General features: G+C 33.3%; 1 protein-coding gene across 2 annotated transcripts in view; it reads left to right on the top strand.

The window, feature by feature from the left end:
* The window catches only part of CFH (complement factor H), a 166,877-nt gene that overhangs the window by 20,839 nt on the left and 130,893 nt on the right, over positions 1 to 15,145 (top strand). The gene's annotated exons all lie outside the window — the stretch shown is intronic.

Raw genomic sequence — 15,145 nt, 5'->3', positions numbered from 1 at the left:
TAAAGGGAGACCTGTGATCTCCTTCTGACCAGTCGTCTGACCTGCTTGCCCTCTGTGGGTTGAGAGCTCTGGGAGCAACCACTGCCACTGCTGATTCAGTCACCCCTAAAGCTTACTGCTGTTGTACTGGGGCATAGCCTACACTGGATTGAGCTCCACTCTCACCCCAGTGCAACAGATCTTTCCTGCCCATCTTCTAAGTTGTCTTAGGCTAGAAATTTTTTTCACCCCATCCTTCTGTGGGATCTGCTGCTCTAGAATTTGTTTTGAGGCATATTTGAAGTTGTTTTGGAAGGGGTTAGGGGAGAGTCCAGGCAAGTCCCTGCCTTTTTGCTGCCATCTTGGCTCCACCCCCCTTCCATAGTTTTTACAATTTTTTATTTTACCTGCTAGCTCTTTTGAATTGTGTTTTGCATTATTTTTAATTCTCTAGGGGTCCTTTATTGAATAGATTTTTATTGCATTGTGATTACATTAAGATCTTGGTAACTGGTCCTATAGCTTCACGGCAAATATGGGAAGAAGAAATGGGAATAGTAGCAGATTTTATAGTCTTGGGTTCAAAGATCACTTCAAATGGTGACTGCATCCATGAAATTAAAAGACACTTGCTAATTGAAAGAAAAGAGACAGCAAATCTGGACAGCGTACTAAAAAACAGAGATATCACCTTGCTGACAAAGGTACATATAGTCAAGGCTATATTTTTTTTCCAGTAGCAATATACAGGTGTGAGAGTTGGACTATAAGGAAAGCTGAGCACCACAGAATCAAAGCTTTTGCATTGTGATGCTGTAGAAGACTTTTCAGAGTCCATTGGACAGCAAAGAGATCAAATCAGTAATAAAGAAATTAATTCAGGTTACTCATTGGAAGGTCAAATATTGAAGCTGAAGCTTATATACTTTGACCACATAATGAGAAGACTGGAAAAGATTCTGATGTTGAGAAATATTGAAGGCAAAAGGAGAAAGGTACAGCAGAGGAAGAGATGGGTAGATAGTGTCATAGAAGCAACAAATATGAGCTTGGACAAACTTCAAGAGATGGTGGAGGATAAAAGGGCCTTTTATACTATGATCCACGGGGTCACAAAGAATTATAAAAGATTGAATGATTGAACAAACAAAAAAATTGTGATCAGCAAATATTTTATTTAACATTATTGTATTTTTAAAAAATATTTGTGTCCTAGTTTGTAGGGTGATAATTACCTTTATGGGCAGTTGGGTGCCATAGTGGAGAGAATGTTGGGCCTGGAGTCTGGAAAACTCTCTTCTTGAGTTCAAATCTGGTCCCAGATATTTGCTAGCTATGGGACCCTGGGCAAGTCACTTGCCTCAGTTTCCTCATCTATAAAATGAACTGGAAAAGGAAATGGCAAACTACTCTAGTATCTTGGCCAAGAAAACCACAAATGGGATCACAATGTGGCAGACAAGACTGAAAATGACTGAATAACAAATTGCCTGCAAATATTCAGTTTTTGTAAAAGTGTCATGTACAGCTGAGAAGCATGCATATTATTTTCTTTTCCCATCCAGTTTTTACCAGTGATCTATCATATCTAATTTTTCTAAAGTTCTATAGAGGTCTTTAACAGCTTTCTTGTTTATTTATTTTAGTTAGATTTATCTAGGTCTAAATGGGGTCTCTGACATTAAATTCCTCTACTATTGTAGTTTTACTATCTATTTCTGCCTCCATTTTTAAGTATAAGCATTTACATGTTATGCTATTAGGTGTATATAGATTAAGTCCAGATATTGATTCGTTATCTATTGTGCCTTTAATCATAATGTAAATTTCCTGTTTATCTTTTTTTAATCTTATCTTTGTTTACCATTATCTTATCTGAAATCATGATTGCTACCCCTGTTTATTTGCTTTTTTTATTATCTGAAACATAATAGATTTTGCTCCAATCCTTCATTTTAACTCTGTGAATCTTTGTGTTCCAAGACCATTTCTTGTGAACAAAATATTGTCAGATTCTGATTTCTAAAACATATCTTTATCCTTTTCCATTTTATGGATGAGTTTTTTCATATTCATACTTAAAATTTTAATATTGTATTTCCCTCCATCTTGTCCTTGTGGCTCTTTCCTCTCAATTCTCTCTTTTACAAATGAGGAAGTTGTAGGAAACTTTCCCTGATGCTTGTGATCTTATGAATGAAACAACCTTTTTTCTCTGTGTTGCAATACTTCTCTTACCCTTTCCCTTTTCCAGATCCCAGACTTTTTACTCTTCCTTTCTGTTTTAATTCTCCTTCATGTTCCTCCCACTAATATTTGTTTATTTTTCCTATGACTCTTACCTTATCTCCTCTGCCCTTATTCTTAGACTACTTTCCATTTTTCCCTTGCCCCTTTCTCTCTCTTTCCATTTTGAATTTAATGTATTTCTATTCTAAAGTATCTACTGTGTGGGTGTGTGTGATTGTTTTCAACCTTTCTTTCTTTTTCATTAAAGGTCCATTTTCCCCAGTAACAATATATTCAGTTTTGCCATAAGGTTATTATTGGTTGTATAGTTTTATCTCTTGCTTTTTGGAATATTATGTTCCAAGCTGTCCTTTTCAAGAAAGTTCCTGCATCTTGTGTGATCCTTATTATGAATCCTTGGTGCTTCAGTTTCTTCCTTTTGGCTACATGTGTAATTTTTCCCTTTACCTAGAAGCTCTGAATTTTAAGTCGTATGTTATTGGGAGTTTTTGTTTTGGAGTGTCCTTCTGGAAGTATAAGATAGATTTTTTTCTCCCAGTTTCACTTTTTCCTCTGTTTCTAAGAGTTCTGGTCAATTTTAAGTTATGATTTTTTTTGAAATATGTTACCCAGACTTTTTTTCTGATGTTTTCTGATATGCCAATAATTTTTAGATTATGTTGTATTTTCCAGGTCAGTTGTTTTTGATATTGTGTTTCTCACATTTCTTTCCTTTTTTGCAATGTAATCTCCTTTCTAGGAAAATGTCCTCCCACCTTTAGAGGTACTAGTTGTGCCCAGGAACTCTAATTTCCTTTTCCTTAGGCAAGATATTGTCCTTAGAGGCACAGCACTCTCTCAGAGGAAGTAGTTTTCCTACGTACCAAATATTTGCTGATCAGACCCTTTATATGTGTCCCATCTACCTTAACAGGATGTAGCTCTCCCTCCATGAGAATGCTCTATAGTAGAACTACATAGTCCTGTTCATTAGTATTCCTTCTCTTCCTTCTCCCGTTTTAATCTCTGTCTTTGTCATTGCACTTATTCTCCTACAAACTTTTCTTTTTTCTGAGAGACTATAGAAATTATCTTCCCTCCATTATTTACTCATGGACTTCATTCCTATACATCAAATATTCCTTTCTATCCTCCATCACCCCTCAAATCTTTATACATCATCCTATTCTGCAATTGAGTCCTCAACCCCAAATACATCAATTCACCTGTATGTGAGGTTGTGGAGTTTAATCTATTGTCTTTCAGTTTTTCTCTTCCACTATCTCTTCTCTTATTCTTAAAATTTTCCATTTATTTTTTATCCCTTTGTGTACTTTTAGATAGAAATCTCTTAATGGTCCCTCTGGTGTTATTTCTTTGCTTTTTAATCCCATTGCTATTCTCATTCTTTTAATGATCTCTGTACATGGGGCAATTTATTTACCCGCTTATTCTTTCCTTGCTTATTATATGTATTTACATTTATTTGTTTCTATGGCTTGTGACATTTGCAAATCAAATAATCTGCTCCCATCCTTTTTTTTTTAAAGGAAGACTTAAAAAGGATCACTTGTTGAGTATCTGTCTTTTATCACTGATGATTAAACTCAGGTTGCAGGTCATTTGGGGTTGCATTTTGAGCTCCTTTGTCTTTTCTCGACTATGTTATTCAATTCCCTTCTGTGATTTCTGGTAAGTACAGAATAATCTTCTGTTACTTGAATTTCCTTTTGTTTATATTTTTAGGTCTTTCTTCAGGACACTTGCTGAATTTGTTGCTTTTCATTGAAATTGTTATGTTTAACTATTGTGTGTGTGGTAGAATTTGAAGCATTTTTTTCTTGGAACTAATCTTTGTATTCTTTTGCTTGGTTCTTTATTTTATGTTTTCAGAAGCTCTGTGCAATGTTTTAATATTATTTCCTATATTGTAATATTCAAGATTTTTTTTAAACATATGTTCTTTTGGCTTATGATCCTCAAGTTTTCTTTGTGTATCTTGTCTTTAAGATCAATGTATTTTGCTCATTTAGAGATTGGTGTTCTTTTTGCTTCTTTTCTTCCAGATTATCATTCACTTGAGTATATTCTCTTCTAAATCTAATAATAATATGGCAAAATACTAATAATAATAACAACAGCTAGCATTTACATAATACTGTGAGGTTTGCAAAGGACTTTAAAAATATTATTTTATTTTAAACTCACAACACAGTGGAGATAAAGTCTATTTTTTATTCCCATTTACATATGAGGAAACTGATGTAAATGGAGGCTAAATGACTTGTTCAGGATCCTAGAGCTAATAGATATATGAGGCAGAATTTGAACTTGACCCTTCCTGACTCCAAGTCTAGCCATTTCATCCACAAAATCAGTTAGATGTTTCTAATCCATTCAGTTCAAGTCATTTTTATCTCTCTTATTCCTTTGGGAATCTTACATAGATAAATGGCTTGGGGAAAAGATGTGAATGTAGTCTATTCCTTGGAGGTACATTCATTGCACTGTTGACTTCTTCAAATGCAATTAAAATATTCACACTTCCCACACTTTGTAGGGTGAGGAATATCTACTTTTCATTTGAAACTTTAGCCCTTTATCTTTCAATATTGCTCTTCTAACCCCAAAGAGTTTCATCATTTGTTGGTCTCACTGTTGTATCTTCCATACATTTGTAAAAGTTTCTTATATGTCTTGGACATCAGACTTAAATTACACAAATTTTTCCCCAAATAATTATGTCTTTTATAATTTTAGCTGCATTTTTATTGTTTGTTCCAAAAGTTTTAATTTTACATGTCCTTAAATGCTTATTTGGTCTCATGTGGCCTCCTCTCTTCCTTGTTTAATCAATAACTTTTCTATTATCCAAAATTGTGAAAGGTATCTCCTTGCTTGCCCTTCTAATTAGTTTATGATATCACCTTTTATATCTAGGTCATGTATTTATTTGGAAATTACTGTTGTATATAATATAAAATGTTAGTCTTTACCTAACTTTTGTCAGATTACTTTCAAGTTTTCCTAGCAGGTTTTTTTTTTCCCCCAGCAGCTACCATAATAACTGGAGTCTTTAGGTTTAATGAATATTATGCTGGTATGCTTGATTACTTTTAGGTTTTGTTTGCTAATTGACTCAAATGATCAACTGGCGTGTTTTTTAATGAGTACCAAATTATCTTGTTGATTATTCTTTGTAATACATTTTTAGATTGGTGGATCCTTTCTATTTTGACTTAAAAATAGGTCATGGCATTTTTAAAATTACTTAAGCTATAGCTTCCAAATTTTTGTTCAATCATTACTTTATACTGTCCAATGTTTTCTTTTTTCCTCTTCTCAATCTCTTTTCAAGGTCATTTATTTTTTACAATAGACACATTACATTTTCTCCTATATTCTTTTTTTTAAACTTTGTTTAAATGTTTATTGTTGTCTCATAGAATAATTGAGTTCTGTTTGCTCAGTTATATTTTTCAAGCTGTCCATTATTTGGGTAAGTACTTCTACCTTTTGTTTTGAGCTACTTGTTCTCTTTTAATTTTTTTCATCTCAAACTATCATTGCATTTCTAATTCCATTTTTCTGTCTTGCTTTATTTTTTTCTAGTCGCTCTTCTAATACTTACAGCCAAGCCATTTTTTTTTCTTCTGAGCATCTGCTTGGAGTTGTTTTGAGGATAATCTCTTTTTCTGGATTTACCTCTTGAACTTCTGCTCACCCATAGTTTGTCTTTATTATGGTCAGTGTTTTATTATGGTTAGTGTTTTATTGTATTTACTCATATTTTCAGCCTCAGTTCTTAGATTTGGATTTCAGTCTTAGGCTAGTCCTCTTGAGTGGTGTTGGTAGACCTTGTTTGGTCCTATCTACTCTTAATCTGGATGCCTCTGCCAATCTGGATGGGGTGGCTGGTATTGTGCCCTACCCTCTGCCTCAATTCTTGGTTATCCCTTAGTGGTCTATTATGAGTTTTGGTCCTGTTATTCTATTTCCTTTTTGTTTACATCATCTTCAATTGGGAATTAGTTCCATCCTATGCTAAAGTCTGATAGGTTCTAATGAGATGCTGGAGGAGATATTAGTCTCAAGTCTACTGCCTACCATCAGTCCCTATTACTATGCCCTGTCTGAAGAGTGATGACAGGGAGGTGATTCTGTCCCCTGCTTCTGTTCTGACAAGAACAGAAGAGTCAAGATGTGACTTCATGTTCTTAATTACTTGAGTTTGTACTCCTTGTGGTTCCTCTATTAAGAGTGCTAACTAGGTCCAGATACATTTTCGGGAGCTCTCACCATCTTCCCTATAACTCTTCTACCTTTGTCATGATACTACTCTGTGATGAGAAATTAAGGCACAAAAGTTCCAAGCATAATCTATTTATTCACAAGGCTAGCAGTTGCCAGTAATACAGGTCAATGTCCTTTCAATAACCAGAGACACATTAGAGTAGACAATCTTTTGTACAGCTGGTAAAGGTATGGGATGGACTTATATTTAGCCTAATTTACAGGAGGGATTTTGCAGGATCGATGACAACAAGAAAAACATAGAATTAATCATCATTCTCTGAAAAGTTCAGTGTTAAGCAACCCATGACTGATGGCCAGGCAGCCTATCTTAAGACTCCAGGGATTCACTCTCTTCTTGCTCCCACCTGGGGCAAGAGTCCAAGCTGTAGACCAGAAAAATAGGAAAGTTACATTTTCATTGAGAAGGCAGACTTTAGGGGAAGCTAGGTGGCACAGGGGATAGAGCACAGGTCCTGGAGTAAGGAGCACCTGAGTTCAAATCTGGCCTCAGACATATAACACTCACTAACTGTGTGATTCTGGGCAAGTTACTTAACCCCAATTGCCCTCACCAAAAAAACCAAAAACAAAACAAAAAGAAACCAACAACAAAAAAAAAAAAACTTAAAAAAAAAGAAGGCAGAGTATTTTTTGTGTGTGAGGCAATTGGGATTAAGTGGCTTGCCCAGAGTCACACAAGGCCAGATTTTAACTTGGGTTTTCCTAACTCCACATCTGGTGCTCTATCCACTGCACCACCTAGCTGCCCCCTCAGACTTTCTAATGTTAAGTAGTTAAACCATGCTTTAAATCAGCCTAATTAATAAGCATTAAGTCCAGTGATTAGATGCAATTCTCAATTAATAACTAACAAATAATACAGAATAAAGCAGGGTTTCAATTTTCAATTTTAATTTCAATTTCACATTTGCCCCTCTGATTCTATGGATCTTTGTTTCTACTGAATCACCAACTATATCAGGCATGATTGCCATCCATAAGAATTAAATTAATAATATAACAAGGGAAGCAATAATTAGAGGGTTCAACATTTTATACAAGGCCATCCATGAGAGATTTGGTTATTACTGGTGCTGGTTGACTGTCACAAATGGCCCAGCAAAAGATAACAAGTCTCTCATTCTGTTTCCATCTGCATGTTGTGATGATTAGGTGGGAATAGGGTTAGCACACTGACAAAAATCCATTGTGGGTAGTCACCTTCAGTAAGCTAGTCTTAGAACACATGAGAAAGGTAGAATTTATATGTCCTCCAGGTAATACAATGATCAAATGGGTTTGTACCCTAGTAGCCAATTCCAATGTCCATTTAATTTCCAGTTAAGTTTCACGTCTCAGGTATTGGTGCGGTCCCTGGAAACAACTTGTCATGCTCCCATTTTGAAGTAGGTCTCATCTCAGTTGATGACAGCTCTGAAGGTGGGTCTTCACAGGTCTAGTCATTTAGAGAGGTTCCTAGAGGGTTTTGCTATAACCCTTTTACAAAACAGATCTTAATACAATTTAGTAACTAGATGAGATGGTGAACTATAGAACATCAAATCAGGAACCCACACCTGAAACTTCAGAGAATTTAAATCCAATCTGTTTTTTTTTATCCAAACACTGTATTTTATATGTTCACTGCTGTGTATCCTAAAAGAAATACATGAGGGCCTGACTTAAAAAGTGAGCCCTTCATGTATCAGTCTTTATTTCAGAATTAAAACTCATAAAAATAAGTCTTTATAGGTCAATGTATATTCCATGGATGTCATTTGTATCTTGTTGTTCCTCAAATTGTGTACTCCATGTAACTGTAAAAATTTTACAAAAATTGTAAAAATTTACAAAAATTTACAAAAATTATCATCCATCTTTATCTAAATCTGATTCCAATTCATTCTCCCCTCAGGAGGATATTATGATTATATTAACATAATAAAAGGATGCTATATTATTGATCTCTAATAAACTAAGTATCTTATCTATTGTAAGGCCTCATGGACTCTATTATTTGCAAATCAAATGACAATTTAAATCTTATTCCTCACTATAATAGTAATACAATAGCATCCAGTCAAAAGTTACTGAAAGGGTTTATCTCCTATGTTTCTTATTGTGAAAAAAATGAAGCAATATTATACAATTGACCTTATCAGTGGAATTTGCCATGTGAGAAAAAAGGGAGGAACGTATTAGTATCAATACTATTCATTAGCTCCATTTGATTTTGGGTATGAGTCAGAGTCAACAGCCAATCACATAGAAAGGCTCACCATGAGCCACATGGTATCACAGCTACACTCAGATATAGCTAGGTGGGAAAATGTCTTTTTTACCAAAATGGGGAAACTAAATCAAGAGAATCCTACCTTCACCTTTGTAAGGTCATTCTTTTAACTTTTCCAGAGACAGAAATCCATAGTTCTTGACTGTGGGAGCACATGACATTTTTCTTGAAGGACTAGTGGCCTTATAAGAAGTATCAGGCTCTTACACCTGAAATCAAAACTTTGAATAGCAGCAAATTAAAGCCCAAAGAAATTCTTCCTCAAACAGCACTATTTCACTAATTACAGCTTAGGGTAAGGTTATCATTATTTTTATCATGTATTAATAAGTATCAGGACAATCTATTGATCTTTCATGTAAGAGTAATTATGCACTGGACTTTCATATACAGTAAACATCAGTTCAAACATATTATGAATAGTTGGTTCAAAAATGTAGCTTCACTGCATGCTGATTATTAGCAGATTAATTTTTATGATTTTATTAATGATCTTAAATGAAAATCACTTATTATTTAAAGTTTAACTTGTAAATTTCTCACTTTGACTGGGAGGTGTCCTAGTTCCTTAAATTACGCACCAGAGTTTTACAACACACTGTCAGTCAAATTGGTAAGATCTTAACCCAAGCAACTTCACAGACAAAGATCTAAGAAGATGTAGCTACTCTCTTCTCCCAATTCTGAGTTATCATTTTCTAATTTAAAACAAAATATGCCATATTAAACAATTAGCAGTTTTCAAACATAAAGTAATATCATATAACAGATACATTTATAATCTAATTGCATTCAGATTAAAAGAGGAAGTAATTTGCCTTAATAGCTTTTTTCACTTTCCATAATACAGGAGAAAATTTTGCATACCCAATATCACGTATTTAAAACATGAAACTTATTAATAGTCAGATGACCATAATTTATTGGAATGCATGTTTGAATTATTATCTTATCTCCTTTGGTATTTTACCAATTATATCCAATGATATCTATAATCCAGTATGGAGTAATTAAAGTCAATTAAAGAAGTGACAATAGCTTGTTTAAATAGTGCTTACCACATACTAGCCTTTTTACTAGTCCTTAAGGATTATTTTAAGAAATTTCAGAGGCCTTCTTTCTGTAGTACTTTAGAATGTTTATTTAAATTTTTATTTCTTTTTTTTTTTTTGGCTAGGCAATGGGGTTAAGTGACTTGCCCAGGGTCACACAGGTAGTAAGTGTTATATATCTGAGGCCAGATTTGAACTCAGGTCCTCCTGAATCCAGCACTGGTGCTCTATCCACTGCACCCCCTAGCTGCCTCTAGATTTTGATTTCTTAATTATTACTTGAGCTACTTGCTAACTTACATTTTAAGGCAGTTATAAATAGTAAGATTGAAGCCTTTGCCTTTAGAAGGCTAGTTTAGAGGAAAATGTAATTCACTGAATATTTAATAGTTTTTAAATAATCTTGCTATCTCTTAGCAGACCAATTCATAAGATACAAAAATTATTCTAGCCAAATTACATCAATTTAGTCTACATGGTTGATAAGATATGGTAACTTTATGCAAACACAGTTAGAAAATTTAGATCACAGCTCTGGTTGGGGTGGTCCTCAAAACCTCTTATTAATCATAATAATCCTACATTTTGAGGCAAAAGGCCTTTCACTATTATGTTTTTTCAAAAACTTATCACATTAATTTTTAAAACTCAATAGGGAAGTGTTCTCTCTAACAGCATTTCACAATAATTTATAAAAATTTCACATAACAGTATGTAATTAAAAACTTATACTTCTAATTAAAAAAGAATTCACATTTCTGATTACATGTCTGATATTCTTCCAAATTCCACAATACAAAAAAAAAAACAAGAAGCCTAATGAATATATGAATATAATGGGATTTTTGTTTTGTTTTGTTTTTCAAACATAATGCCAAACTTCAAATTTTTCATCTATGCAGTTGTAGAAAATCTTAACTTATCTTTCTTAGAAAATCATTTACATTATTACCTTTAATATGCTATTTTAATCCAAAGCCTGGGGTAGTTAACATTTATATAGTGCTCAATATGCTAAGCACTTTAGAATCATTTTATTCCTCCAAACAACTCAGGGAGGTGAGTGCTATTATTTAATATCCTCTTTTATATATAAGGAAAACTGATTAAATACTGTCATAAATCACAATTATAATGTAGTTTTAGAACAAAATTTCAAACAAACCAATTCTTGATTTATAATTACTAATGGAAATATTTATATCTCATTTTCCTTTAGGGCCCATGGTTTTTAATTACCTCATGTTCAGAAAGTCATGGTGGCACTCCCAGCTCCCTACAATGTTTTCTTTATTTCTTTAATTCAACCAAAGAGCCAAATCAACTCTTTTTATTTTTCTAACTTCACTCTACAAGTTTACCTTAAGAGGGCAGAATTAAAATACACATCTCACCTTTACCCAGAGGCTTTTTGGTTGTAACCCTGGCAAGAAAAGTTATTTATTAAATTTTTACAAAGGCCTTTAGCATAACTATTTAAACCAGACCAATGAAATAATATTTTCTCTATCAATCAGTTAGTTAATATTCCTGATAATTTTGTTGTGTATTTGAAGGAAGTAGCAACTTGTGCACAGCAAATTCAAAATTTCACTTACAACCATCTTTTTTTTATTGTACTATGGTATGGAAATGCTTGTCTTATTCCATAAATTAAAAATTAAATGAAAAAAACCCTTCAAAATCTTAAGAAATTTCTTTTGTAATCTTTTATTTATTGTGGAAGGGAGATGTGCATATTTGTCAAAGAGGCATTTCTCTAAAAATTCCTCAAATCCTTTTTATTTCAGTGGGATCAGAACCCTCTTACTTTTTTGTTTTGTTTTGTTTTTGGCTAGCCAATGGGGTTAAGTGACTTGCCCAGGGTCACACAGCTAGTAAGTATCAAATGTTTGGGGCTAAATTTGAACTCAGGTCCTCCTGACTCCAAGGCTGAAACTCTATTCACTGCACCACCTAGCTGCCCCTAAAACCTTCTTACTTTTTCTACTTGCTTAATTCCTCTGGTCTTTTATATCTCAATCATATCTAAGACTTAATCTTCATTCTAGTGAATTTTCCTTCAAACTTTAGTATAGATTTTTATTACACAAAACCAATTAATCTCAATACAGTCACATTGTGGGCATTCTTAAAAGTTTATAAATGAATTGTTCATTCCAATTTCTTCAAGGCCTTTTGGGAAATTAGCGTTCTTATAAGTAACAGTAAAATAAACTCAAATATAAGTCACAGCACAACTGCAAAGTTTAAGATCTTTCCCTATTTCTCACTGTAGAGTGTTACAGATTTCAGTAAACAGGATTACTTTAGAGAAGAAGTAATTTATCTCCTCAAAGTTAACCTCTTTTATGTTAGAAAAGTATTCATTCACCTATTTCAAGAAAGAGTTCACTTGATGATGACCAAGGGCATCTGCCAGGGTCCAATTATGGTTTCTCAATTTTTAGTTTATTGTACAAAAGCAATTTTCATTTTGATACTGGTACTTAATTGTGTAAAGAAACTTGTAAGCAGTTTTTCTTTGCCTGTGGAAGATCTTTGTTCCTAATTTTCTCCTCCTTTTACAAAGTTTGTAATATTTTCCAATACTGTAAGTTATGAAGTTATTGTATCTAATTGAGCAGTTAGTCGTGCTAAGTTGGTCTCTCATCAAAAGGGGAATAAATTTTCTAATTATTTTGAATGAACAGAAATCCTCATCACAGTAATTTATTTTTGATTCAACTAAATCAAATATAGAAGTATAATTACTAATATTAACAACTTAAAATCTCAATTTTCACAAGTTCCATTAGGTAGTAGGATTTCAAATTTCAGGGTCCACTGTTATCAATTAGTTTAAGTTTTTATTTTAAAAAAATCCAAGATTAAAAGATGACAGTGAGATTACAACTGTTGAAATACGATGGTGAACTTCATGTTGGATCTAGTTAAAATAATTAAGTGTAATAAACCAGATTATTATCCTTTATGATATAATAATAAAGTTTGCCTCATTGTCAAATGGTCAACAATAACTTGCATTAGAAGATCCTCTCATTTATATCATAATAATTTCTTGATTTGAAGTATCTGCTTTCATTAAAACTTCATAAATTAATTAAAGATAATAGGAGTTGCTCTAAAAAAAAGTATCAGATGGGGACTGTAATTTTCTGAAGAGCTCAAGGTGTAACTTTTTCTTAATTTCCTTTCAAATCACTCCTGTTTCTTATTTCTCCCATTTTCTTAACCTATTATAGCCTTCACAGAAAAAATATTAAATTTTACCCACTTTTCAGTTGCTTCCTGATTTCAAAGCAAGCTGTTCTCTCTCTGGGATCCCTTGGAGATCATCTTTAACCTGGGAGTCTCAAAGTAGGAGCCAATAACAGAGATTGTGTGGTATCTTCAGGTTGGTTCTTTAAAAGGAGTAAGCAACAGAAGGGTAAATAAATAAGTCCCAACTTTACTTAGTTTTATTCCTCTGGAAACTGAAGGTGGTCTAAAAACAGAGCAATCTTTTATACAGTTTGTAAAGGTGTAGGGTGGGCTCACATTTAGCCTGGTTTATAAGAGGGGATTTCCAGGATGTATGACAAGGAAAACACAGAATTAATCATTATTCTCTGGAAAGTCTGGTATTAAGAAACCCATGACTGATGGCCAGGCAGATCACCTTATCATTCCAGGGTTAGAGTCCAAGCTGTAGCTTAGGAAAAAAAGGAAGTTATACTTTTATTAAAAAGTCAGGTTTTATAATGTTAAGTAGTCAAACCGTCCTTTAAATTAACCTAATTCATAAATAGTGATTCCAGTGATTAGATACAATTCTCAATCAATAATTAACAAATAATACAGAATAAAGTAGGGTATCAATTTTCAATTTCGTACCTTCCAACTACTTTCTTCGCTAAGCATTGGCTTACCAGGCATATCAGTTTCTACTTGCTTCTGAACATTTTTGTGCATTTCCAGATTGAATGGAGGAGCTTACTTCTGTTTTTTTTTTTCTAATTTTCTTTATCATTGGTCTTTCTGGGATTCTTTTCAGATATTTATAGGGATTTATGTGGAAGAGCCCCTCTTCTTCATAACCTTTCATATCACTTTTTTAGCCCTAATTCCTAAGCTATATTTTAACTTGCATTATTCTCCTACTTCTCTCAGATTTATGACATATTACTTATTATTATCCATTATCCTTTTTTATAATATTTTACAAATTGGCTGCAATTTCTTTGTCAATTAAGTCAAGTGTTTGCTAACTAGGATTCTTTCTGGATTCTTTTGGTGGCCTTGCTATGGTTAAACTTCTGTATATAATTATAATCAATTTGATACAATTGCTGTTGTCTACTTCCAATTTCTCATTTTCAATTATGTCTTAAATGGTTCTGGTTTGTTTCAACTGTGCACCATATTTTTTCCCACTATTATTTGTTTGATTAATTTTTTGTTAATTTCAATCTTTTCTCTCACAGCTAAGTGATCTGACTATATAAAGACAGCTGATTCAGGAATAACTACCACATTGATATAAAGTCTTTTAATGTCTGTTAAAATATAATGTTTTATTTTTGTTTGTTATTTAGTGTTTCCTATATTCATTGCATACCTGTTTTTTTTTCTCAGATAGAGTATTCTTGGTGTAAAGTCATGTGTTTTCTACAAGTCATAGATTCTCGAATTCATTCTTCTTGAACTGTTTTCTCAGATAAATCTCACAATCCTCCCATTTTTTCAGTTTTTTTTCTTAGAGTCACCATGTGTCAAAATGTATATTGATTTAATTTGGAGAATCTTATTAAGTTTTCAGAAATTCTTTATCTCTTCATCCTCTGCAATCAGTATTGTTACATAAGTTGCAATTGTTTTCCATCAATTGGAAACAGTTGCACAACAACAGTTGGACAACAGTTGCGATTATTGTCCATCAGTTATCTTGAACTAGATATCTTAGAGGCAGTTAGGTGGTGCGGTGGAAAGAGCTGTAGGCCTGGACTCAGGAAAAGTTGAGTTCAGATCTGGCCTCAGACACTTACAAGCTATGTGAACCTGGGCAAGTCACTTAACATATGCTTCAGTTTCCACTTCTGTAAAAGGGGGGTAATAACAGCAAATTGCTCAACTGATCACCTCAATTGATTTGGCTGGCATGGGGAACTAAGTATATGTCTTCATCTAATAATTATAATTATAATAATATTTATGTAGTACTTAGTACATCTTTCGTTACTGCTCCATGAGTTTCCCTCCTAGACAAAACCGTATCATGCTTCACATAAGGTATATGAGTATCTGAGCTCTACTG

Source organism: Vombatus ursinus, unplaced genomic scaffold (genome assembly GCF_900497805.2).
Source record: "Vombatus ursinus unplaced genomic scaffold, bare-nosed wombat genome assembly UNPS02014909.1, whole genome shotgun sequence".
Lineage (NCBI taxonomy): Eukaryota > Metazoa > Chordata > Mammalia > Diprotodontia > Vombatidae > Vombatus > Vombatus ursinus.
The sequence above is the reverse complement of the archived record's forward strand: the minus strand, read 5'-3'. Positions and strand labels throughout refer to the sequence as shown.